Source organism: Cervus elaphus, chromosome 27 (assembly GCF_910594005.1).
Source record: "Cervus elaphus chromosome 27, mCerEla1.1, whole genome shotgun sequence".
In the NCBI taxonomy this organism is placed as follows: Eukaryota; Metazoa; Chordata; class Mammalia; order Artiodactyla; family Cervidae; genus Cervus; species Cervus elaphus.
In genome coordinates this window covers 47,082,265-47,108,915 of record NC_057841.1, presented here as the reverse complement: position 1 = coordinate 47,108,915, position 26,651 = coordinate 47,082,265, and the positions used below count along the sequence as shown (strand labels likewise).

Genomic DNA, 26,651 nt, shown 5'->3' with positions numbered 1-26,651 from the left:
ACTATTTCCCCATCTATTTGCCATGAAGTGATGGGGATTTGATCAATCAGATTATTTCAGCCACCATCAGGCTGAATCCAGGCAGCCCAAGCCAAAATGATCAATTAAGCTGGGAGGTCTAGACACCAAATATCTACAACCTCTCAGGTCCGCAGTTACCTACAAAATGAGGCTAAAATTCTTGCCCACTTAATGACTCAACTTACTTTCTGAATCAAATTAGGTTATGAACGTTGCAATCCTCTGAAAGTTAAAGTGCTGTATAAGTGGACAGCACATTAATCAACAGACTGGTCATTGTAGAGTCTAATCAGATCAATTAAGATCAATCAAGTCAACCAGGACTGAAGGAGAGAGCCAGTTACCATGTAAAAACAGTCTGCTTTAGGGCCGTCCCTTGTGTCCAATTTGCCACTTTTCCCTGTTTTTACTCCTGTTTAGTCCTGGAAACACTGCAAGTGATTTCCATCTGATTTAGGGAAGTAATGGAGCAAAGAGACTATCTGTAAACATAAAGAATACAATGAGAAACATTATGTGTGTATATAAAGAAAGTGAAATAAAACCAGGCGAAAAAAATTTTACAGCTTGTCTCAAAAGAATTATAAAATTAGTAGATGAAGGGTATGTTGTTACATTTTTATATTGCATTTTGCCAATGGAAGGGCCTCATAATATTTTTACTATACTTGTAGACTTGGCTCTTCTGCCTATAACATGGATTGAAAGCTGATTCTCTGGAATTGGGGACTGCTGGGAAGTGAAATGATTCCAGGGATGGGAGACAGCCTGATGTTATGATGGGCCAGGCTTTTTTAGCATCTCCTCTGGGCACAGAGCTGAGCAGGTGTGTGGCATCATGTCTGACTGTGCTGCTCATGCCAAAGCTTCCACCAGACATTCTTAAAGATGCTCTTCTTTTCTACTCTCCATCCTCCTCATTTTGTACTCCATTATAAAAAGGAACCCAAAACAAAACAAAACAAGTGTTAATTACAAAAGGGCCTTATGGCTCCAATTTTGTTGTTCGTTGTTCAGTCACTAAGTCATGTCCAACTCGTTGTGACCCCCTGGACTGCACCACGCCAGGCTTCCCTGTCCTTCGCTATGTCCTGGAGTTTGCTGAAACTCATATCCATTGAGTCATGATGTCATCCAATCATCTCATCCTCTGTCACCCCTTCTCCTCCTGCCTTCAGTCTTTCTGAGCATCAGGGTCTTTTCCAATGAGTCGGCTGTTCACATCAGGAGGCCAAAGTATTGGAACTTCAGCTTCAGCACCAGTCCTTCCAATGACTATTCAGAGTTGATTTTCTTTAGGATTGACTGATTTGATCTCTTTGCAATTCAAGGGACTTTCAAGAGTCTCCTCCAACAGCACAGTATGAAAACATCAATTCTTTGCCACTCAGCCTTCTTTATGGTCCAACTCTCACATCCATCCATGACTACCAGAAAAACCATCGCTTCGACTATATGGACCTTTGTCAGCAAAGTGATGTCTTTGCTTTTTAATATGTTGTCCAAGTTTTTCATAACTTTTCTTCCAAGGAGCAAAGGTCTTTTAATTTCATGGCTGCAGTCACTGTCTGCAGTGATTTTGGAGCCCAATAAAATGAAATCTGTCACTATTTTCATTTTTTCCTCTCTGTTTGCCATAAAGTGATGGGACTCGATGCCATGATCTTAGTTTTTTGAATGTTGAGTTTTAAGCCAGTTCTTTCACTCTGCTCTTTCACTTTCATCCAGAGGCTCTCTAGTTTCTCTTTGCTTTCAGCCCTTAGGATGGTATCATCTGTATATCTGGGGTTGCTGATATTTCTCCCAGCAATCTTGATTCCAGCTTGTGCTTCATCCAGCCTGGCATCTTGCTTGATGTACTCTGCATATAATTTAAATAAGCAGGGTGACAATATACAGCCTTGATATATTCCTTTCCCAATTTGCAACCAGTCCATTGTTCCATGTCTGGTTCTAACTATTGCTTCTTAACCGGCATACAAGTTTCTCAGGAGGAAGTTAAGGTAGTCTGGTATCCCATCACTTTAAGAGTTCTCCATAGTTTGATGTAATTCACACAGTCAAAAGCTTTAGGATACTCAGTGAAGCAGAAGTAGATGTTTTTCTGGAATTCTCTTACTTTTTCTGTGATCCAACAGATGTTGGCAATTTGATCTCTGGTTCCTCTGCCTTTTCTGAATCCATCTTGTACATATGGAAGTTCTTAGTTCATGTACTTTTGAAGCATAGTTTGAAGGATTTTGAGCATAATCTTGCTAGTGTATGAAATGAGTGCAATGATATAGTAGTTTGAACGTTCTTTGGCATTGTCTTTCTTTGGGATTGGAATGAAAACCAACCATTTCTAGTCCTGTGGCCACTACTGAGTTTTCCAAATTTGTTGGCATATTGAGTACAGCACTTTAATAATCTCATCTTTTAGTATTGTGAATAGCTCAGTTGGAATTGCATCACATCCACTAGCTTTGTTCATGGTAACAATTCCTAAAGTCTACTCAATTTCACACTCCAGGATGTCTGGCTCTAGGTGAGTGATCACACCATGGTGGTTACCTGGGTCATTAAGACCTTTTTTGTACAGTTCTTCTGTGTATTCTTGCCACCTCTTCTTAATCTTTTCTGCTTCTGTTAGGTCCTTGCAATTTCTGTCTTTATGGTGCCCATTTTTGTATGAAATCTTCCCTTGGTATCTCTAATTTTCTTGAAGAGATCTCTTATCTTTCCCATAGATTTTTTTTTTTTCCTCTCTTTTTTTTTTTGGTGCACCGTTCCTGGAAGTACTGCAATACCAGGTCGATGCGTGGAGTGGACGGAGCAAGCTCCCATTCCAACTCCCAGCTCCAAAAATCCATTTAATATATTGTCCTCGGATAGAGGACGCATCAGATATTAAACTGATAAGAACAGATACTACACTTGATCTTAGCCAAAAGGCCGAGAAGCGATCCCCATAGATTTTTTTCCTCTATTTTTGTGTATTGTTCACTTAAGAAGTCTTTCTTAGCTTTCCTTGCTATTCTTCGGAACTCTGCATTCCGTTGTGTATATCTTTCCCATTCTCCTTTTCCTTTTCCTTCTCTTCTTTTCTCAACTATTTATAAGTCCTCCTCAGAAAACCATTTTATCTTCTTGCATTTCTTTTCCTTTGAGATGGTTTTGGCCATGCCTCCTGTACAATGTTATGAATAGTTCTTCAGCCATACTACTTCAGGCATTCTGTCTATCAGATCTAATCTCTTGAATCTATTTGTCACTTCCACTGTATAATCATAAGAGACTTGATTTAGGTCATAATGGGAAAGCATCTGCCTATAATGTGGGAGACCCAGGTTTGATCCCTGGGTTGGGAAGATCCTCTGGAGAACCCACTCCAGTATTCTTGCCTGGAAAATCCCATGGATGGAGGAGCATGGTAGGCTACAGTCCATGGGGTCGCAGAGAGTTGGACACCACTGAGCGACTACACTTTCACTTTGAATGGCCTAGTGGCTTTCTCTACTTGCTTCAATTTAAGTTTAATTTTGCAATAAGAGCTCATGATCTGAGCCAAAGTCATCTCCAGGTCTTGTTTTTCTGACTGTATAGAGCTTCTCCATTGCTGGCTGCAAAGAATGTAATCAATCTGATTTTGATATTGACCATCTGGTGATGTCCATGTGTAGGGTTGTCTCTTGTGTTGTTGGAAGAGGGTGTTTGCTATGTCCAGTGTGTTCTCTGGACAAAACTCTTTTAGCCTTTGCCCTGCTTCATTTTGTATTTCAAGGCCCAACTTGCCTTGAGTTTATGGGGCAACAGATACTCCAGTTATCTCTTGACTTCCTACTGTTGCATTCCAATTCCCTATGATGAAAAGGACATCATTTTTGGTGTTAGTTCTAGAAGGTCTTGTATGTCTTCATAGAACTGTTTGACTTCAGCTTCTTCGGCATTAGTGGTTGGGGTATAGACTTGGATTATTTTGATGTTGAATGGTTTGCCTTAGAAACAAACCAAGATCATCTTGTTGTTTATGAGATTGCACCTAAGTACTGCATTTTGGACTCTTTCGTTGACTATGAGGGCCACTCCAGTTCTTCTAAGGGATTCTTGCCCATAGTAGTAGATATAATGGTCATCTGATTTAACTTCACCCATTCCTGTCCATTTCAGTTCACTGATTCCTAAAATGTCTGAGTGACATGCCTAAAATAGCGATGTTTACTCTTGCTATCTCCTTTTTGAGTCGGCCACAACTGAGCAACTGAATAACAACAGATCTCCTTTTTGACCACATCCAATTTACCTTGATTCACCAACTTTGATGCTTATTCTTTATTACCCTGATATGTCAATGCTTTTTAATGATTAATGCTTCAGTATTTGATCTATATCTGAAGAAGTTTTACTCCTGCGTTGCAAATTTGTTAATTTGTTTATTCAGTTTGCTATAGACTAAACTGCATGCCTCAAATATTCCTATGTTGAAACCCTAATCCCTAATGTGACTATATTTTGAGATAGGGTTTTAGGAGGTAACTAAGGTTAAATGAAATCAGAAGGGTATGTCCCTAACCTGATATGATTGGTGGCCTTATAAGAAGAGGAGGAGAGAGAGACCCAGAAGGTAGCCATCTACAAGCCAAGATTGATCTCACTAGGAATCAAACTGGCTGGCACCTTCATCTTGAACTTTTCAGCTTCTGGTGCTGTGAGAAAATGAATTTCTGTTGCTTAAGTCATGCAAGCTATGGTATTTTGTTATGGTGGCCAAAGCTGACAAATACACAGTTAAATTGAGTGGGATTTTTAATTCTCTATCAATTAAGAAGGATCAAGTTGTCTATTCAATTATGAAGCCATTTGTGCTTCTCAAATGTGTACTGCCTTCACTATTCAAAAAACAAGAAGGTGGTATCCAAAGGGGTTGCATAACTTGTTAACATTTTTCCAGTGATAAAGCATCTCAAGTCTAGCACCAGAGCCTATTTTAGTATGCTTAAACCACTGCACAAATTAGATACCATCAAATCCAGAGCCTTGTCTCAAGTGCCAAAATAATCCATCTAAACATGATTCAAAAGAGGATTAATAAAAATGACTATGTTGAAAAAAAGAGTTGTGATCAGCAAAAACCAAAGCAAAATAAAACTTTACCATAAGCAAATCAAAATTTAAATGACAGACTAGAGCAAAATGATTTGCAATTTAGATCACAGACCAATAATGTTATAAGAAAAGCAAATAGACAGTTCACAGTAAAAGAAACATAAACAGCTTTCACATTTATGAAAAGATTCTCTCTACACCCCTCATAATAAAAGAAATGCAAATTTAAATTTCACTGAGATGTTATTCTTCATCTATTAGATGGAGAAGATCCAAAAGTTTGATACTACATTCTTTTCAAGTCTGTGGGACAACAGTCCCTCTCATTCATGACAGAAGGGAAAATAAGTACATGCCTTCTGGAAAGTAAGTAAAAAATATCCAAAATTTTAAGTATATCCTTTTGACCCAGATTGTCATTTATGAGAATTGATATTATGTGCGATATAACTTGCAAAAGTATAGAATGGCTTTTGTCCACAATTATTCATTCAGAATTATTTGTAAAAGTAAACAAATGGAAAAGACCCAAAAGTCCATCAATGAGAGACTACTCAAATAAACTATGGCATTAATCATATGATAGAATACACTAAACTAAGAAGAGAGAGATGAAGACCCTCTTTATGTACTGATATGGAAGGATCTCCAAGGCATATTGTTAGGTGAGAAAAGCAAAGGATAAATGTTATGCTAACTTTAAAAAGCCAAATACTTATAATGACCTAAATAAGTACTGCAAGATATACAAGCTTGTTAGTGTCTTATGAGGATGGAGATTAGTGAGTATGAGGCCAAAGGAGGATAAGAAAGAGTGTGACTTTTGACTCTACACATGTTCCTAAAATAATTTTTGTTTTTTGAAACATGTGAATTCATTACCTATTCATAACTAATAGAAAAATAAAACAATAGAGAGAGAGAGAGAAATCCATGAGGGGATTCCATGAGAAGAATCCAATATTCTCAGTAATCCATGCCTCTTTGTTCTATTTTTTTGATGTGAAGAAAGTCTTCATTATGTCTCTTTTCGGTAGTTTCAGATTAATAACAAATTTGGCAGTTTAAGAAATACATATAGAAGAATTAGTAACTGCATGTTCTGAAAATGCAATATTTAAAGGAAATTTGGCCAAGAAAAAATAATAACACTAGAATAATCTTGCCACAGTTTAAAATGTTCTCAATTACTGGCTATATGTCTATAATGAAAATAACAGAGACCTTAGCGACTAGTCAATTTGAGTTCAAATCTCATTTCTGCCACTAGCAACCTTTGTGTTCTTGGATGAATATCTTTACTACTAAAACTTCAGTTACTGTTCTCTGATGGTCATTGTAAGTAATATCTGTAGTAGATGTACTGAATATCCATTAAGGTTATTCAGGTTAAAGAGCTGGAATTGGTAGGTTTGTCATAGAGGGTAGCTATTTTTAGATGATTTCTATGTTGTCACTGTGAAAATTCCATAAAGCCTGCAGTTATTTGCAAAATAAAGGCAGTCTACAGAGTCAATAACATTTCACCTATTTGAAATTTTACCATCTTCAATCTCACTTACCACCAGAGTACAGAAAAAGAAAGAAGCAAACAATGGCTCTCAGTAGCAAAACAGATTCTGCAAATATCTGTATGAATGGTTGAGCATTTGACTCTTAGAAGAGCCCCCTAAAAGCCCCCTTTAGAGCTGATTTGGCCTTGATCTCACAGTAGCGCTAAGAACAAAATTAGAGAAGGAACTGACAGAGTCATATTTACTGTCCAATGAAAGTGACAGACAATGGCCTGAGAGGAGAGCCATATAAAGCAAACATAGAAACTTAAGAGCCTAACATGTGAGAGCTTTTTATCTAGGAATACATATCTATAGATACATATCCCAATAAGTTGTGAAGACCTTGTTGTTTCAGGCCAGGTCCATTGCAAATATTTATCCAACAGTTTGACAAGGTATGGAAGAATAAAAATTTTCATTAAAAATGGTTAAAATAAAAATTAATGCTGATACTTAAATACCTGCTTATGTCAAAAGCTCAGTTATCTTTAATTATTCATTCCCTATGTTTTATCACAAATAGCTACAATTTCACTGTGTCCAACTTTTTGTGACCCCATGGACTATAGCCCACCAGGATCCTCTGTCCATGGAATTCTCCAGGCCAGAATACTGGAGTGGGTATCCATTCCCTTCTCCAAGGGATCTTCTTGATCCAGGGACCAAGCCTGGGTCTCCTGCACTGCAGGCAGATTCTTTACCATCTGAGCCACCGGGGCAGTCCCTTTAGAAATAGAAATTCTATCAGAAAAATCTGGTCTGAGATAAATAAAAACCTCTAAATTAATTCAAACCAAGAAAGCTGCACAATAAATAGGATGTTGCTCTTATGTGCTCATGGAAACTCCTGTAAACGAACAGAACAAAATTACCTGTACTGCTTCTGATTTAAGGCTTACGGCATGGTGTGTAATATTTTCCACCAGGTTCTCTACTTGAATTATTCCTATTTGCTTAAATTTTCAGAAATCCAAGGGCTGAATAAGTCACTTTTGCAAGCTGCAAATTGCTTTAAGGGGAAACACTTCAGTTGTTGTGTATGTAACTTAGTAAAAGTGAAAGTAAAAGAGAAAGTGTTATAGTTGCTCAGTTGTGTCGACTCTTTGTGACCCCATGAACTGCAGCCCACCAGTCCTCTGTCCTCTGTCCATGGAATTCTCTAGGCAAGAATACTGAAGTGTGTTGCCATTTCCTTCTCTAGGCGATCGTCCATCCCAATCCAGGGATCAAACCTGGGTCCCCTGCATTGCAAGCAGATTAACGATATCCTCTTTGGGGCCATGGACTAGAGATCTTAATTCCTGTTGAGTTTTTGTTTACAGAGACAGGCATGAAGAAGATGTTTGCCCTGAAAACTTTGATGCCATCCCCCTGGGATTACTACAACTCTTCTCAGTAACAGAACTGCAAGAAATTCGGCCATATTTTCCAAACAAGTAGCAATCAAACTGCTAGTGCACCCTCTGCATCACATATTTTTTAGATGACCTATTTGGCTATGTTCTTTTGGGTCAACACTCTTCCTTTATTATGTGCAGTCCCCAGTCACTCTGCAAATAGCTATGCCACTTCTGTGGCTGCTAACCACAGAAATTGTAGGACCATTTTCAAAAGTGTGTTTATTATGGAAAGTGACAAGTCTCTTTTATTGTTGTTATCATCATACCAACAAAATAATAATGAAGAATCAACTCATGTTTGTTAATTGAATCCCACTTCAGCCGCAGAGTATAGATCCGTAACCTCCAGGTTCCCTGAACTGATGGCGAACATGTGGGAAGTGGTGGGGGCAGGGCAGGACAGAGGTACCAGAATCACCTGGGGACTTATTCCAAGTGTTCTTGCACGTTTCTATAGTTTTCTCTCATCCCCAATTCATTTGAATACATACTTGTGAGGGAGTTTTGTGGATTTAGAAAAAAATTTCCCAGATGATTCTGATACATTAAATGCAATAATAATAATACATATCATATAATAGCAAACACTTATTGAATGTGCTCTATAGGCTGGACATGTTCCTAAAATCTACCTTTTCCTGTTTAAGACCTTTTCTCTGTGATTAATACAATAAGTTGATATTACAGTTTGGAAATTAACTGCATAATGTTATCCACAGACTTTTCCCTATCCCCTTGTAATAAATTTTAAAATGTTTTCATAAGAAAACATGGTGTATTGAAAGAACAACTCTTTCTTGTGTGCTATATGTGGTTTTGAATAGAAAATATTATCCTGAACTTCAGTTTCCTTATTTGTGGTACATGTGGATAATAAAAGCCTCTTTGTCAGAGTCAACACTTTATATTAAAATAAAATAAATGCAGTTATATCATGCAGTGAGTACTTTTGCAGAAGCTTGCAGTATAAGTAAAACATGTGCTTCTATATGATTTTTGCCTCCAGAGGAAGTATCACCTGAGGCAAAAGCTTAGAGCTCTGTGTTATAATTCCTGTAGCCTTATAACACCCAGCATCATTCCAAGTCTACAAGGAAGAACTCACTTTACATACTTGTGGATTAGAAACATAAGGTGAGATGAGGTGATAGGCTTGGAACTCTGGACTTTGCTGGTCCTGGACAAAGGCAGAGCTACAAGTCAAAGGAATTGGAGGGGAAAAGCCGTGCAAAACAAAAATGGGGACCACTAGAGATAACCGGTTCTCCTAATCTGTTTTCCCAAGATCTGGTGCTGTCACAATTGCATAGCCTTGAACCACCCACCTTGAAGACTGGGAAGTCTGTATCTTTCCCACCCACCCTCTTACATTCCAAATACCTCTCCTTAAAATACACAAAAGTTGGGGCTGGGGTGGTGTGATTAATACGAACCTGTCTGGAGTGCAATTCCATCACCCCATGGCCTTCTCATTTTTTTAGATGGTGAGAAAATGCTTTTCACAGCTATGATGACACAGCCAGAAATATCACCTTTTGAAGACATCATAACTGTGAGATATGACACTCTTTCAGCCGTTAGAAGGTTATTTGCTGTAGCCATTAAATACAGCCCTGTCACTCCCACTCACCTGAGCCATATTTCCTCCTTCAATAGATTATCCATAAATACAGGCTCAGGTACAAATACAAATAATGAACATTCACAGCTAAAAAGACCTACACAGTCAGATCTTGCCAAAGGGCAGAGCTTTCCCTCTAAGAAAGAAGTGATCCTGCTGTGGAGCAGGCTCAGCAGAACCCAGAGGCCAGATCTCCTTGGAAGGGTCTCAGAGGCTCAAGTCAATGTAGCTTCTCCAGTTTCTGAGTAATACAGAGCCCTTGCCCACTAAATTTCAAGGGTGTAGCTGTCTGCTCATTTGCTAGTCCACTCTACTTTGCTGCCATTTGTTAATTAGAATGAGTTATTAGCTGTAACTTATCTAGTATTTAATTCTAGTTAGTATTAATATTGGTAATAATGCATTACACATGTGTAGATTCTACAATTTCCAAAACACAGGCAAATAGTGTACTCATTTAATCAAATATATTATATATGTATATAAATGTTTTCCTAATCTAGAAAGTTTATTAAGCATTTTATGTGTGCTGTGAAATGAAAATATCTTCTGCCATAATGATAAACAAGAAATGTCACAGCCATCAGCAATTTCTGGCCTTCAAATGTGAATGAGTCCTCCCCAAACTGTGATCTAGTGGGTGCTGCCAACCCCCATGGTGATTGCTGAGGAGCTGGGGGAATGCAAGAAGCAAGGTGAACAAGGAAACAGGAATGGCCCAGATAACTGAGGTGCATATGAAAGGAATGAATTTGGTGAGCCCAAAGGATTGCCATACATAGAATGCTAAATTCCTTAACTTGATACCTGATTTTTGATGTTCAGACTGCCTGCTCCCTTTGTTTCAAACTTGTATATAGCCTAACTTCCCCTCCTGCCTCCTTGGAGCAATTTTTTCAGAGCTACTGAGATGCCAGCTCTCAGGCTCAGAGTCCTAAACATCCCCACCAAATAAAATAACTCTCTACTTTCAGGTTGTGACTATATTTTTTAGTTGACAGTGCTTAGCACTTCCCTGGGAACCTGGTGAAATACAAAAAAATTTAGAAAATACACAGTAATTTATCATCAAACTCATCAAACTAGGGTTAAAACTTTCACCTCATGCAAGTGTGAGAGAATACTGTGTAATTAAATGCAAGATTGCAAAGCACAAGTGACTACCTCTGAGGTGTCCCCTGGGGTTAATAGGACTTTAGTTTGGCTCTGAGAATTAGACGTCTGCAGGAGACCTTTATCTGGATTCTAAACATAGAATCTCTGTAAAAAAAATTCAGCACGTCATCCCAAGAAGTGAGTGAAAAGTGAAAGTGAAAGTCACTCAGTCCTGTCTGTCTAGCCCATGGAATTCTCTAGGCCAGAATACTGGAGTGGGTAGCCTTTCTCTTCTCCAGGGGATCTTCTAACCCAGGGATTGAATTCAGGTCTCCCGTATTGCAGGCAGATTTTTTACCAGCTGAGCCACAAGGGAAGCCCAAGAATATCGGCGTGAGTGGCCTATCCCCAGGAGATTTTCTTGACCCAGGAATTGAATTGATCTCCTTTAGGATGGATTGGTTGGCCCAACCAGTCCATCCTAAAGGAGATCAATCCTGGGTGTTCATTGGAAGGACTGATGATGAAGCTGAAACTCCAGTACTTTGGCCACCTCATGTGAAGAGTTGACTCATTGGAAAAGACCCTGATGCTGGGAGGGATTGGGGGCAGGAGGAGAAAGGGACGACAGAGGATGAGATGGCTGGATGGCATCACCAACTTGATGGACATGAGTTTGAGTGAACTCCGGGAGTTGGTGATGGACAGGGAGGCCTGGTGTGCTGCGATTCATGGGGTCGCAAAGAGTCGGACACGACCAAGCAACTGAACTGAACTGAACTGAACTGAACTTCTGCATTGCAGGCAGATTCTGTACCAACTGAGCTATCAGGGAAGGAGTAAGTAGAAAGATTCAAAGGGAAGAATATTTGTGACATACAAGGGACTATTTTCTGGAAGAGAATAGAACACTTGAATTGCTCATGAAACTTTCACATCGACAGAAATAACCCTGGAAAATCAGGCAGGCCTTAGAAATAACTTTTGTAGATTTGTGTAATACTGTGATGTATGTAGTAATTTCCGAGGATTATCTACAAATTCAGAAGCTTTCTTTGTTCACTAGAGCTCATGTCCCACATCCTTAAATAAATTCTTACTCAAGAGAGGTTCAACTCATGGGAAAAACCCATGAGAGACTTAGAACTTGGTTTCTTTTCATGGCTCAAGACAGAATTGTCTACCACAGAAAAAAAATATTAGCCTATTTATGAGTTGTGTTTTTGTCTACATGTCTATTCACAATGTTGTTGTATTTGATTAGTGAAGAGGACCTCTTGAAGAGGTTTCTTGTTGAGAAAAAGATATTGTATTTCACAAACAGGTATTAATTTCACAAGATTCTTCCTTCTACTGATAAAATATTTTCATGTGGCAATAGCTCTATTTGTAGAATAAAGTATTATTAAAATCCTTTTCACCCTTGAAGTACATGACATATATATTTGTAGGCTAAATGTTTTATCACTTCACCAGCTCCCAGGTCTTCAATGTATTATCTATCTCAAAGCTATAATATACACATAAAATTCATATAAATATACTTTTGCAAGCATGTATATGTATATGGTGGGAGAAGTGAGTTTGTTAACACTCATGAAAGCAGCTTCATTTTGTGATCTGGCTATTAGCATGTCAAGAATTAGAAAGGACCCGCATACAACAGTGTGTTGAAGAGATCTGATCTGCTCAATTTTGACCCACAGCAGTCTGTTCAACATACTGTAGCTAGAAAGATCCTTGTGAAAGTAAAGCAGTTGTTGTCAGTTTATTGCTTAAAGTCTTGCTATGGTTTCCCATTAGAGTTAAAATAACAGTCAAGTCCTCAGCAGTGCCTAGAGGCACTTCCTGATCTGGTCTTCATTTCTTCTTATTTATTTCCTTGTTTTGTTCACTCTGCCTAGTTGTGTTTTTGCTGCCCTTGAAAGACGCCTAGCACATTTCTGGCCCAGAGACTTTCCCCTTGATGCTCTCTGTTTCTGACATACACTTCCTTCAGATCTTCACTTTCACTCCTTCAACTTACTGAGATTTCTGCTTAAAGGTCACTTCCTCAAAGAGGCCTTTTCTGATCACTCCCCCTGAGACTGTCTTCTTGTCCCTCCCTAGCCCATTGTCTTGCTTTATTTTGCTCTTAGGATCTAGGACAACCTGTCATTATATAATGCATCCACTTGTTACTCATTTAACATACATATTTCCTAAACAGGAATGTCAGTTCCTCAAAAGAATGAGTTCTGTTTTGCTTTCTTCTGTATATCTGGCACATATTAGATACTCATTAAAGAAAAATAGTAGGATGGCATTTGTAGGCTTATTTGTTTATTTACTTATTGATTAATTTATAGTTACCATCATACACCTACTATCCAACTTGAGAACTAGAATGTTATCAGAAACTGTCATCTGCCTATGTAGGCCCCTCCCTACCTCACACACTCTTCCCTCCCATTTAAAATGATACTTATCTTGAATTTTGTGTTATAATTTCCTTCCTTTTAAATACAGTTTTGTTGTATAGATGTATCTATCTAAACCTGTATATTATCTAGAATACATTCTTTCCTTGTATTTGTTACTGAATTTTATTTAAAAAGAATATATCATTCACATGTAATCCCTGGAAATTTTTTTCTATCAATTTTATACTAATTAGTTTCAGAGAAACCAGAGATCAATTGCCAGCATTTGCTGGATTGTAGAGAAAGCAAGGGGATTCCAGAAAAACATCTACCTCTGTTGCATTGACTATGCTAAAGCATTTGACTGTGTGGATCATAACAAACTGTGGAAAGCTCTTAAAGAGATGAGAATACCAGATCATCTTACCTGTCTCCTGAGAAACCTGTATGCGGGTCAAGAAGCAATACTTAGAATCCTGTATGGAACAACTGACTGGTTCAGGATTGAGAAAGGAGTACTAAAAGGATATTTGTTATCACTCTGTTTGTTTAACTTATATGCAGAACATGCAAAATGTCAGGCTGGATGAGTTACAAGCTGGAATCAAGATTGCAGGGAGAAATATCAACAACTTCAGATATGTGAATGATATCATCCTAATCTCAGAAAGCAAAGAGGAAACTAAAGAGCTTCTTGATGAGGGTGAAGGAGGAAAGTGAAAGAGCTGTCTTAAAACAATATTAAAAAACTAAGATCATGGCCTCTGGTCCCATAATTTCATGGTGAAAAGAAGAGGAAAGTTGAAAGCAATGATAGATTTCTTCTTCTTGGACTTTAAAATCACTGTGAATGGTGACTGCAGCCATGAAATTAGAAGGCACTTGCTCCTTGGAAGGAAAGCTATGACAAACCTAGACAGTATATTAAAAAGCAAAGCCATCACTTTGCCAACAATGGTCCATTTAGTCAAGGGTATGGTCTTTCCAGTAGTCACTAACAGATGTGAGAGCTGGAAAATAAAGAAGGCAGAGAACCAAAGAATTGATGCTTTTGAACTGTGGTGCTGGAGAAGACTCTTGAGAATTCCTTGGAAAGCAAGGAGATCAAATCAGTCAATCTTAAAGGAAATCAATCCTGAATACTCTATGGAAGGACTGATACTGAAGCTGAAGCTCCAATACTTGGGCCACCTGATACAAACAACTGACTCATTAGAAGAGACCCTGATGCTGGGAAAGATTGAAGACAGAAGGAGAAGAAGGCAACAGAGGGTGAGATGGTTGGATGGCATCACCGAGTCAATGGACACAAACTTCGGCAAAGTCCAGGAGATTGTGAGTAACAGAGAAGCCTGGCATGCTACATTCCATGGGGTTGCAAAGAGTTGGAGACAACTTGGCAACTGAACAACAACAGATTCATTGATTTTTTAAAAAATTTTGATATTATATTGTCTTGATACATGTCTGTGATCCAATCATTTTCACAGTTACATAGCAGTATTCCTTTTTGTGAGTGTACCACAATTTATTTTCACATTGTTTTCTAAAGAGTATTCTAGTACGATCTTCTCTTTCAGAAATTGAGGAGATCTGGCAGAGTTCTTAATCAGTTTGTCCAAGGCCACTGAAACAATCAAGATTTGGGCTCAGACTCTCTATTGAGTTTTCCTTCCAATTTGTAAAGACTTGTTAGGAGGTATCTTGACTGTGATGCCCTATAGTCAGTTGAAAATTGAGCATGTTTTGGACATTTTTTTCCCGAGGAAGTCTCTCCTAGTTCTTCCAAACTGGCTCACACCAGCTTTCTCACATGTAGGTTCAGTTTCATTTAAGTTTCCAAAATAAATGTGGTAGAAGGAAATATATTAATGATCCTAGCTGGTGAGATTTCAAATGAGGTCCCCCCAGGACCCAGTATAAAAACTTTGGCTAGCAGATAGACTTAGGAGTTAGTGTGTCTCCCCCAGTCCCAGCCTTGCTATTACCAGCTTCTTACTCTCCCATATTAGTCCAACTGTAACAGAGTCTTCCCACATGTAGTAGAGCTCAGCCTTGTAGCCTCACCTTGACCAGTCTTATCCCCTAATTCTGGAAACAGTATAATTCCCAATATGATTGCAAAGACCTGACAGCATCTGGATTCTCAGTTCTGGAGTCCTGCTTGCTTGGTCAGAACTGAGAAAGCAGATCACTCTTGGATTTATGATAGAAAACATTGTATTTATGGATACAAGCCTTCCATTTAAGCTGCACATCAGGAATTATAGCCAGGACAGTTTTTCTGAATTTGTTAAAAAAAAAAAATGAAATCAGGAGTGAGATTTGTGACCAAAGACCAGTCAGACGCTAACTGGACTTGATGGGTCTAAAAACACAAGTGATATAATCTCAGACAAAGATGATTATATTTAAAATTTACATAACTTTGTAATGCAACATCACACATTGTGATAGTGCACATTGGGATAGATCAATTTTATAGCACATATTCTTAAGTAGTTCATGGATTTTGGCTCTATACAGTAACTTCTGGAAATATATTGTAGAGATCATTTTAAATACAAAAACTTTTTCACACAAAGATGTTCATGCAGCTTTACATACCTTCAAAAAGAAAGATAACAAGCTAAATCTTCATTGGGGTAATAAATAAATTAAATTGAAATAGTTATAATTTCCATTATAGGGATAGCACTAATCTTAAAGCTTACATGCTTTGAATAACATTGCCATTATAATACTAAAATGATATATGAAAAATTAAAATCATACTATAGCATAATCACAAGGGTGAAAAACAACTTCCTCCCACAAACTATGCCAGAGAATAAGACTAATGGAACTTCTCCAAAATATTCAAAGTGATGAAATTATAGCTGTCTCCTAGCTGACTTTGTTTTCATCGTCTTGAACTGTGGTTCTGGAGAAGACTCCTGAGAGTCCCTTGAACAGCAAGGAAATCAAGCCAGTCAATCCTAAAGGAAATCAACCCTGAATATTCATTGGAAGGACTGATGCTGAAGCTGAAGCTCCAATACTTTGGCTACCTGATGCAAAGAGCTGACTCATTGGAAAAGACCCTGATGCTGGGAAAGATTGAGTGCAAGAGGAGTAGGGGGCAACAGAGGATGAGATGGTTAGATGGCATCATCAACTCAATGGACATGAGTCTGAGCAAACTTCAAGAGATAGTGACGGACAGGGAAGCCTGGTGTGCAAAAAGTTGCATGGGGTCGCAAAAATTTGGACACAATTGAGCAACCAAACAACAACAAATATATCACTTTTACAAGAAGAAAAAATAACCAAACTAAAAAAATCAAACACGACACCTTTCAATTAAAAACCCAGATACACAGAAGACAGTGGAAAAAAATAGTCTCAAAGATCTTTAAACTGTGTCCTTCCCTGCATGGATCTCTCATCCTGTTGAGATCAGAGTAGGGAAGCCCTTTTTAGGTGTCTGTGGAACATTTGCTTTAGAGATTACCTTCAAAAGTAGAAATAGATACAAGACGTAAAATAATTTACTCCATGGTAAAAGTAGATTTTCAAATCAGATGGAATCAGAGGGATCAGTTCATGTTTATAAATGTATTTAGAACATTATTTGACACATTATAAATGCTAAAAATAAAATAAGCTATTATTGTTATCATCACAATTCAGTACATGCATTTCCATTGGTGGCTGTCAGTTTAAGAAAATGATGATAAAACTTCAAACATTTGATCTTATATTAAAATAAATTCCAGATAGATTAGAAATTCAAATACTAAAAATGAATCCATAAACAAACTAGACAAAAATTCATCATAGAGAAATCCTTTCTCAGTATAATACCAAAAGTAGAGTCCCCTGGGGATTGGAAAGACAATCCTTTTAACCATAAGCAATTAAAATTTTCTGTAGGAATGGAAGTCAGAGAAGTGACAATCTGGGGTAAATATTTACAAAACAGATATTTTATTTGGCTTCATTATTTTTTAAGATATCATGCTTACTTTTTTCTCTTTTACATAAGAGTTAATAATCTCATTATGAAAAAGCTATTGCAAATCTATAAGAAAATAAGCAGTTACTCCAATAATATAAATGGAGTAAAGGGGCCAGAGATATCAGTAACATGCCCAAATAAGATGTCCCTGGTGTATATCCTTTCCTCAAAATAATAATTTGGCATCCATTCATGGATAAATGTGCCTTCATGAGAGCTTTATGATCCAGGTAGGAGACATGAAACTTTGGTGCAGTCAACAATTGAGAAGAGCTATTTTTAAAAGGCAGGCTCCCCAAAAGGTAACTGACTTGCTGACTATGGCCTCAGCTACACAGAAATAGTTATGTACCCCTGAAGACTTGGCAACAGCACATTTGGTTTTATCTATAGTGGACACTCATAACTTTTCTCCCAAAAGATGCCTGCTCCTTGGAAGAAAGGTCCCTCTAGTCAAAGCTGTGGTTTTTCCAGTAGTCATGTATGGATGTGAGAGTTGGACTATAAAGAAAACTGAGCCCTGAAGAATTGATGTTTTGAACTGTGGTGTTGGAGAAGACTCTTGAGAGTCCGTTGGACTGCAAGGAGATCAAACCAGTTAATCCTAAAGGAAATCAGTCCTGAATATTCATTGGAAGGACTGATGCTGAAGCTGAAACTCCAATACTTTGGTCACCTGATGCAAAGAACTGACTCACTGGAAAAGTCCCTGATGCTGGGAAAGATTGAAGGCAGGAGAAGAAGGGAACAACAGAGGATAAGATGGTTGGATGGCATCACTGACTCAGTGGACATGAGTTTGAGCAAGCTTCAGGAGTTGGTGATGGACAGGGAAGCCTGGCGTGTTGCAGTCCTTGGGGTTGCAAAGAGTTGGACACAGCTGAGTGACTGAACAGAACGGATAGTGGACACACAAAAAAGACAATTAAAAGGAAAGGAATTAAAGCATGTCAGAAGGAAAAAAAAACATTTTTTTTAAATGAGGAAAGAACAACATCAAAAAACAACAGAACAACAGTCAGAAAACAGTGAATGAAACAACAATATAAGTCCTCATTTATCAATAATCACTTTCAATAGAAATGGACCAAATTCTCCAATCAAAAGACATAAACTGAGCAAGTGGATAAACAAACAAAAGCTGACAATATGCTGCCTACTCAGGTACCAGCTTAAGAACACACATATATTAAAAGTGAGGGGGTGTAAAAAATACTCCAAGCAAATGGTAACCTAAAGAGAGCAGGATGGCTTTACTTATATAATATGAAATAGACTTTCAATTAAGTAGGTAACAAGAGACAAGGAAGATCACTATATAGAGATAAAAGGGGTGAATTAATCAAGAGAATACAATAATTGTAAATATACATGCACTTAACATTTGAGTATCTACATATTTAAAGCAAATATTAATAGAGTTGAAAGAAGAACTAGACAATATAATAATAACACTAGGAGATTTCAATACCCCCACTTTGAACATTGGATAGATCATCTAAACAGAAAATTTATAAGGAAGCAATAGACTTGAATACACTATAGACCAATTGAATCTTACAATTATATATAGAACATTCAATCCAACAGTAGCAGAACATACATTCTTCCTAAGCACAAAGACCTGAAACAGTCTCTAAGATAGATTTTTATGTTGGGTAACAGAAGAAGCCTTAACAATTTCATGAAGATTGAAATAATATCCAGTATATTTTCTGACCAATGATATAAAACTAGAAATCAACAATAGGAAGGAAACTGAAAAATTCACAGTGGAAAAAAAATGTGGAAATTAAATAACTCACTCCTGAACCACCAATGAGTCAAAAATGAAATCAAAATGGAAAACAGAAAGTATCTTGAGACAAACAAAAACAAAATCACAGCATCAAAATTCATGGGATGCAGCAAAAGCAATTCTTAGAGGGAAGACCCCAGTGCTAGGAAAGACTGAAGGCAGGAGGAGAAGGGGATGACAGAGAATGAGATGGTTGGATGGAATCACTGACTCGATGGACATGAGTTTGAGCAAGCTCTGAGAAATGGTGAGGGACAGAAACCTGGCGTGATGCAATCCGTGGGGCTGCAGAGTCAACCACAACTTTGTGACTGAACAACCAGAGGGATGTTTAGAGAGAAATGCCTGCATTAAGATGAAGAAAGCTCAACCAAAATAGGAGCATCGCAATATGTAAGGCAAATGCTAACGAGTATGAAAGGGGAAATTAACAATAACACAATAATAGTGGGAGACTTTAATACCCGACTCACAACTATGGATAGATCAACTAAACAGAAAATTAACAAGGAAACACAAACTTTAAATGACACAATGGACCAGCTAGACCTAATTGATATCTATAGGACATTTCACCCCAAAACAATCAATTTCACCTTTTTCTCAAGTGCACATGGAACCTTCTCTAGAATAGATCACATCCAGGGCCATAAATCTAGCCTTGGTAAATTCAAGAAAATTGAAATCATTCCAGTTATCTTTTCTGACCACAGTGCAGTAAGATTAGATCTCAATTATAGGGAAAAAACTATTAAAAATTCAAACATATGGAGGCTAAATAACACACTTCTGAATAACCAACAAATCACAGAAGAAATCAAAAAAGAAGTCAAAATGTGCATAGAAACGAATGAAAATGAAAACACAACAACCCAAAACCTATGGGACACTGTAAAAGCAGTGCTAAGGGGAAGGTTCATAGCAATACAGGCTTACCTCAAGAAACAAGAAAAAAACTCAAATATAACCTAGCTCTACACCTAAAGCAACTAGAGAAGGAAGAAATGAAGAACCCTAGGGTTAGTAGAAGGAAAGAAATCTTAAAAATTAGGGCAGAAATAAATGAAAAAGAAACTAAAGAGACCATAGCAAAAATCAACAAAGCTAAAAGCTGGTTTTTTTAAAAGATAAACAAAATTGACAAACCGTTAGTCAGACTCATTAAGAAACAAAGGGAGAATAACCAAATTAACAAAATTAGAAATGAAAATGGAGAAATCACAACAGAAAACACTGAAATACAAAGGATCATAAGAGACTACTACCAGCAGCTCTATGCCAATAAAATGGACAACTTGGAAGAAATGGACAAATTCTTAGGAAAGTACAACTTTCCAAAACTGAACCAGCAAGAAATAGAAAATCTTAACAGACCCATCACAAGCACGGAAATCGAAACTCTAATCAGAAAATTTCCAGCAAACAAAAGCCCAGGACCAGATGGCTTCACAGCTGAATTCTACCAAAAATTTAGAGAAGAGCTAACACCTATCTTACTCAAACTCTTCCAGAAAATTGCAGAAGAAGGTAAACTTCCAAACTCATTCTATGAGGCCACCATCACCCTAATGCCAAAACCAGACAAAGATGCCACAAAAAAAGAAAACTACAGGCCAATATCACTGATGAACATAGATGCAAAAATCCTTAACAAAATTCTAGCAAACAGAATCCAACAACATATTAAAAAGATCATACATCATGACCAAGGGGGCTTTATCCCAGGGATGCAAGGATTCTTTAATATCTGCAAATCAATCAATGTAATATACCACATTAACAAATTGAAAGATAAAAACCATATGATTATCTCAATAGATGCAGAAAAAGCGTTTGACAAAATTCAGCATCCATTTATGATAAAAACTCTCCAGAAAGCAGGAATAGAAGGAACATACCTCAACATAATAAAAGCTATATATGACAAACCCACAGCAAACAATATCCTCAATGGTGAAAAGTTGAAAGAATTTCCCCTGAAATCAGGAACAAGACAAGGGTGCCCACTCTCACCACTATTATTCAACATAGTTTTGGAAGTTTTGGCCACAGCAATCAGAGCAGAAAAAGAAATAAAAGGAATCCAGATAGGAAAAGAAGTGAAACTCTCACTGTTTGCAGATGACATGATCCCCTACATAGAAAACCCTAAAGACTCTACCAGAAAATTACTAGAGCTAATCAATGAATATAGTAAAGTTGCAGGATATAAAATTAACACACAGAAATCCCTTGCATTTCTATACACTAACAATGAGAAAACAGAAAGAGAAATTAAGGAAACAATACCATTCACCATTGCAACAAAAAGAATAAAATACTTAGGAGTCTAGCTACCTAAAGAAACAAAAGACCTATACATAGAAAACTATAAAACACTGATGAAAGAAATCAAAGAGGACACAAATAGATGGAGAAATATACCATGTTCATGGATTGGAAGAATCAATATTGTGAAAATGACTATACTACCAAAAGCAATCTATAGATTCAATGCAATCCCTATCAAGCTACCAATGGTATTCTTCACAGAACTAGAACAAATAATTTGACAATTTGTATGAAAATACAAAAAACCTCAAATAGCCAAAGCAATCTTGAGAAAGAAGAATGGAACTGGAGGAATCAACCTGCCTGTCTTCAGACTGTACTACAAAGCCACAGTCATCAAGACAGTATGGTACTGGCACAAAGACAGAAATATAGATCAATGGAACAGAATAGAAAGCCCAGAGATAATCCATGCATCTATGGACAACTTATCTTTGACAAAGGAGGCAAGAATATACAATGGAAAAAAGACAACCTCTTTAGCAAGTGGTGCTGGGAAAACTGGTCAACCACTTGTAAAAGAATGAAACTAGAACACTTTCTAACACCATACACAAAAATAAACTCAAAATGGATTAAAGATCTAAATGTAAGACCAGAAACTATAAAACTCCTAGAGGAGAACACAGGCAAAACACTCTCCAACATAAATCACAGCAAGGTCCTCTATGACCCACCTCCCAGAATATTGGAAATAAAAGCAAAAATAAACCAATGGGACCTAATGAAACTTAAAAGCTTTTGCACAACAAAGGAAACTATAAGCAAGGTGAAAAGACAGCCCTCAGATTGGGAGAAAATAATAGCAAATGAAGAAACAGACAAAGGATTCATCTCAAAAATATACACGCAACTCCTGTAGCTCAATTCCAGAAAAATAAATGACCCAATCAAAAAATGGGCCAAAGATCTAAACAGACATTTCTCCAAAGGAGACCTACAGATGGCTAACAAACACATGAAAAGATGCTCAACATCACTCATTATCAGAGAAATGCAAATTAAAACCTCAACGAGGTACCATTACAGGCCAGTCAGAATGGCTACTATCCAGAAGTCTACAAGCAATAATTGCTGGAGAGGGTGTGGAGAAAAGGGAACCCTCTTACGCTGTTGATGGGAATGCAAACTAGTACAGCCACTATGGAGAACAGTGTGTAGATTTCTTAAAAAAAACTGGAAATAGAATGGCCATATGACCCAGCAATCCCACTCCTGAGCATACACACTGAGAAAACCAGATCTGAAAGAGACACGTGCACCCAATGTTCATCACAGCACTGTTTATAATAGCCAGGACATGGAAGCAACCTAGATGCCCATCAGCAGACGAATGGATAAGGAAGCTGTGGTACATATACACCATGGAATATTACTCAGCCATTAAAAAGAATTCATTTGAATCAGTTCTAATGAGATGGATGAAACTGGAGCCCATTAGTGAAGTAAGCCAGAAAGATAAACACCAATACAGTATACTAACACATATATATGGAATTTAGAAAGATGGTAACGATAGCCCTATATGCAAGACAGAAAAAGAGACACAGATGTATAGAACAGACTTTTGGACTCTATGGGAGAAGGTGAGGGTGGGGTGATCTGAGAGAACAGCATCGAAACATGTATATTATCAAGTGTGAAACAGATCACCAGCCCAGGTGGGATGCATGAGACAAGTGCTTGGGGCTGGTGCACTGGGATGACCCAGAGGGATGGGATGGGGAGGGAGGTGGGAGAGGGGTTCAGGAGGGGAACACATGTAAATCCATGGCTGATTCATGTCAATGTATGGCAAAAGCCACTACAATATTGTAAAGTAATTAGCCTCCAACTAATAAAAATAAATGAAAAAACAAAAAAAGATGAAGAAAGCTCAAATAACCTGACTTGACACCTCAAGGGATTAGGGAAAGAAGGACAGACTAAGCCTAAACTACTAAAAGAACAGAAATAATGAAATTTAAAGCAGAAACATGTGAAATAGAGACTAAAAAGACAACTGAAAAAAAATCAATGATATTGAGTTAGTTTTCTGAGACGATAAACAAAATAGACAAAATTTTAACTACACTAAGAAAAAGAGAGAGCAATACAATAAACACAGTTATAAATGAGAGGAGACTTTACAACTGACAAGAAAGAAACACAAAAGATCATGAACAATTATATTCCAAAATTGCCTCAATGAGAAGAAATGAATAATTTTCTAGAAACATACAGCCTACAACTGAATAATAAAAAACAGAAAATTTTAATAGATCAGTTAACAACTCCTTAACAACTAAGGAGATTGAATCAGTAATCAAAAACCTTTCAACAACAAAAGCCCAGAACTAGATGGCTTCTCTGGTGAGTTTTACCAAACATTTAAAAAATTAATACCAATCCTTCTTAAACTTTTCCAAAAAATTGAGACAATGGAACACTCTCAAATTCATTTTAGAAAGCCAGCATTACCCTGATACCAATGTCAATAAGGACACTGCAAGAAAAACTATTGATTAGCAACCTTGATGAATATAGATGGAAAAATTCTCAAAAAAATCCTAGCAAAATTAATTCAATAGCACATTAAAAGGATGATACACCATGATTAAGTGGGATTTATCCCTAGGATGCAAATATGGCTCAATATAAATAAATCAATAATGTAATATGCCACATTAATAGGTTGAAGGATAAAAAAATCATGTGAACTTCTCAATAGGTGCAAGAAAGCACTTGGTAATATTCAACATCTTTTCCTAATATAAGCTCTTCACAAATTAAATATATATGAGAAACATACCTCAAATAATAAAGGCCATATATGATGAGCCCACAACTAATATCACATTCAACAGTGAAGAGCTAAAAGTTTTTCTTCTAAAATCAGGAACAAGACAATGGTGCCTACTCTTACCACTCCTCTTCAAAATAATACCTAAGTACTAGCCAGAGAAATCAGGCAAGAAAAAAAGGCATCCAGTTTGGAATGGAGAAAGTAAAATTTCTGCTTGAAAATTACATTATCTTATAGAGAGAAAACCCTAAATACTCCAACAAAAATTTTTTGAACTGACCAATGAATTCAGTGAAGTTGCAGAATACAAAGTCAACATAAAAAATAAATTTCACTTCTATACAATAACAAAATATCTGAAAGAGAAATAAAGAAAACAATTTGATGTACAACAGTGCCAAAAACAAGATATTCAGAAAAAAACTTAACCAAGGAGATGAAAGATCTGTACACTGAAAATTTTAAGACATTGATGAAAAAAATTGAAGATACAAATAAATAGAAAAATATCAGGTGTTTGTGGATCAGAATTAATATCATAAAATGCCCATACCATCCAAAAGTACCTATGGATTCAATGTAATCTCTATCAAAATTCAAACAGCATTTTCCACCGAAGCAGAAAAAACAATTCTAAAATTTATATGGAACCACAGTATACCTTGAATAGTCAAAGTGATCTTGAGAAAGAGAACAAAGCAGAAGGCATCACACCTCTTCATTACAAGCTATTGTAATCAAAGCAATGTGGTCTTGGCATAAAACAGATACATAGAACACTACTGGAACAGAGAGACCTAAAATAAATCCATGCATATATATATATATATATATATATATATATATATATATATATATATATTTAACTAATGTTGGATAAAGAAACCAAAAATACTCAGTGACAAAAGGATAGTCTTCCCAATAAATGGTATTGGGAAAGCTGGATATTCAGATGAAAATGAGTAAAATTGGATCCTTATTTATATCACCCATGAAAATGGTCTCGAAATGGGTTAAAGACTTAAATGTAAAATATGCAACTGTAAAACTTCTAGAAGAAAACTTAAGGATGAAGCCCTTTGATATTGGTCTTAACAATATTTTTTGGATATGACACCAAAAGCAGAAGAAACAAAGGCAAAAATAAACAAGTGGAATAATACCAAACTAAAAAGATTCTGCACAGCAAAAGAAACAATTAGAAAAACTAAAAGGCAACCTACAGAATGGGAGAAAACATTTGCAAAACCTATATCAGATACCTGGTTAATATCCAAAATATACAAGGAGCTCATACAACTCAAAAGCAATAAAAAAAATAGTTCATTTAAAAAAAAATGAACTAAGGATTCAAATAAACATTTTTTAGGGAAAATATACAAATGACTAATAGTTATATGAAAAGATCCTCAAACACAACTAATCATCAGCAAAATGCAAATGAAAAGCACAATGAGATGCCACACCTGTTAGAATGGCTATTATCAAAACAATACACACTTTCTAACACCATACACAAAAATAAACTCAAAATGGATTAAAGATCTAAATGTAAGACCAGAAACTGTAAAACTCCTAGAGGAGAACACAGGCAAAACACTCTCCAACATAAATCACAGCAAGGTCCTCTATGACCCACCTCCCAGAATATTGGAAATAAAAGCAAAAATAAACCAATGGGACCTAATGAAACTTAAAAGCTTTTGCACAACAAAGGAAACTATAAGCAAGGTGAAAAGACAGCCCTCAGATTGGGAGAAAATAATAGCAAATGAAGCAACAGACAAAGGATTCATCTCAAAAATATACACGCAACTCCTGTAGCTCAATTCCAGAAAAATAAATGACCCAATCAAAAAATGGGCCAAAGAACTAAACAGACATTTCTCCAAAGGAGACCTACAGATGGCTAACAAACACATGAAAAGATGCTCAACATCACTCATTATCAGAGAAATGCAAATCAAAACCACAATGAGGTACCATTACAGGCCAGTCAGGATGGCTGCTATCCAGAAGTCTACAAGCAATAATTGCTGGAGAGGGTGTGGAGAAAAGGGAACCCTCTTACCCTGTTTGTGGGAATGCAAACTAGTACAGCCACTATGGAGAAGAGTGTGGAGATTTCTTAAAAAAACTGGAAATAGAACTGCCATATGACCCAGCAATCCCACTCCTGGGCATACACACTGAGAAAACCAGAGCTGAAAGAGACACGTGCACCTAATGTTCATCACAGCACTGTTTATAATAGCCAGGACATGGAAGCAACCTAGATGCCCATCAGCAGATGAATGGATAAGGAAGCTGTGGTACATATACACCATGGAATATTACTCAGCCATTAAAAAGAATTCATTTGAATCAGTCCTAATGACATGGATGAAACTGGAGCCCATTATACAGAGTGAAGTAAGCCAGAAAGATAAAGAACATTACAGCATACTAACACATATATATGGAATTTAGAAAGATGGTAACGATAACCCTATATGCAAAACAGAAAAAGAGACACAGATGTACAGAACAGACTTTTGGACTCTGTGGGAGAAGGCGA

General features: G+C 37.0%; 1 non-coding gene across 1 annotated transcript; it reads right to left on the bottom strand.

The window, feature by feature from the left end:
• Positions 1-2,776: 2,776 nt before the first annotated feature.
• LOC122685109 lies at positions 2,777-2,967 on the bottom strand. The gene has a single exon (XR_006338279.1). It is a non-coding gene; the product is annotated as a U2 spliceosomal RNA (small nuclear RNA).
• Positions 2,968-26,651: the final 23,684 nt, after the last annotated feature.